This window comes from Halyomorpha halys, unplaced genomic scaffold, assembly GCF_000696795.3.
Source record: "Halyomorpha halys isolate HHAL.00 unplaced genomic scaffold, Hhal_1.1 Scaffold89.1, whole genome shotgun sequence".
In the NCBI taxonomy this organism is placed as follows: Eukaryota; Metazoa; Arthropoda; class Insecta; order Hemiptera; family Pentatomidae; genus Halyomorpha; species Halyomorpha halys.
In genome coordinates, this window is record NW_027111267.1 from 97356 (window position 1) to 99182 (window position 1827).

The window sequence follows — 1827 nt, forward strand, 5'->3', positions numbered from 1 at the left end:
GTCACGTATTGATCTTTCGAATAAAAAAAAAATTTTGATTACAATTTAATTTTTTGTGTTATTTTTTACAATTTCAAGTTCTATCGGGCTTAAAACAAAACCCTATATAAAAAGAAATTAAGCATATATCAGAGGTTACTTAAAGATTTTTTTTTAACTTATATTGGAATAATATATTCTACCACAATCAAGAGCAATAAGTATTAGGTATGTAAGTACACAATCATACCATTATACTGGCGTAGAAGCCACTTGGCGGTAAGATTTCAAGCTAACAGGTTCGTTTTATTATCTTTTTTTCCTCCTATCTTTATTTTACCTCCTTCCCGTCTTTTCTATTCTTTTCTCAATTTTACTTACCCCAAAATTCCTTTTCAATTTTTTTTTCCTATTCATTTCTTTTGTTAAACTTCGTATTTTGCCTCTTTATCTAATATTATGGCTACATATTTTATTTGTTATATATATTTTCTTTCTCTCAATTTTCTTTTTCTTTCCAAAATTTTAATTTTCAAATTATTAATAAACTAATATATTCATATTTCCTTGCATTATATAACTTCATTTTTATTTTATTTCCTTAATTATGTTATTTTATCTACTTACTCAATTACCTATGTATACATTTTATTTTCCACTTCTCTCATCACTTTATTTTATCGATTCCATTCTGTAAAATTATTTACTTTATGTCATTATGTTTTTATTTTATTTTTTAATTTCTGTATTCATTGGTTGTTATCTTGTTCTGTTCTTAGCCCTGATGAAGGCTAGGAATTCTGGCCGAAACGTTGGCACGATTAAATAAGTTACTTCAACTTATTTGTGTTTTATTTTGACCTCACCCCCCCCCAACCATCTCCTCCTCGTACATCCCATTATACATATTGCATATATATACATATACATATATTACTCTAACTCTAATTATTGATAAATTAATAATTATTATTTATAAACTATAAACTCTATATTATTGTTTTTACTCTGTATTATTGCTCTTGTTCTCTGCATAGTATGGTTGACTGTTATCTCGGTTTTTGTTTCAGCCCCGATAAAGGCCTGACTGAAACGTCGGTACAAATGAAATAGATTTTACTTATTTGTGTTAATCATTACTGAGTGATCATTACCATCTTCCCATAAGAAAAGATGTAAAATAATAATTTCTCATTTTCTGATCGTTTCCAAATTGGCAGTTTAATATAAAGGAGTTTGCACTTAAAGATGAGGCAATTAATGGAGGATATCGATAGGGGGGGGAGAGTTATAGCCTGAGGATTAACTTGGGGGGGGGGCTAAGGGACCTGCCACTCCAAACGGATTTATACCCACCATCGTAAGCCTACTCTCGGATCATCTCACTACTTTAATTTATTTGTTTATTTTTTATATTCACTTATCGGATCAAGAATAAAAAGAGAAATATAATTTTTTAAACGTTTGTAAAATAAAGCTTATTTTTTTTTTTAAAGCTAATTTTGAACAAATTACTTTTAAATGATTCAGTGTTTCAAAGGTGGTATAGGACTGTCGCCATAATCAGTTTTAGTGGGAAAAGTTGGCCGGAAAGGATTGCCTTCTAATATTTTTACAATTAGAATACTGATAAGAAAATATTACAGATAATATAATAGAGCGGTGACTAAAAGAGATAATGTGTCACATGACTAAAAGGGGCGGGTTCTAATGTTCAAGTGACCAAAACGGGCGTTGCTTAATGGTTACTTGAGTTGTTAAGGTTACGAGTTTTGGCGGGAAATGTACGCCACCATATTCTTTGTTGTACATTTAGTTCAAGAGACGAAGAGAAGAAAAAAAGGCTGT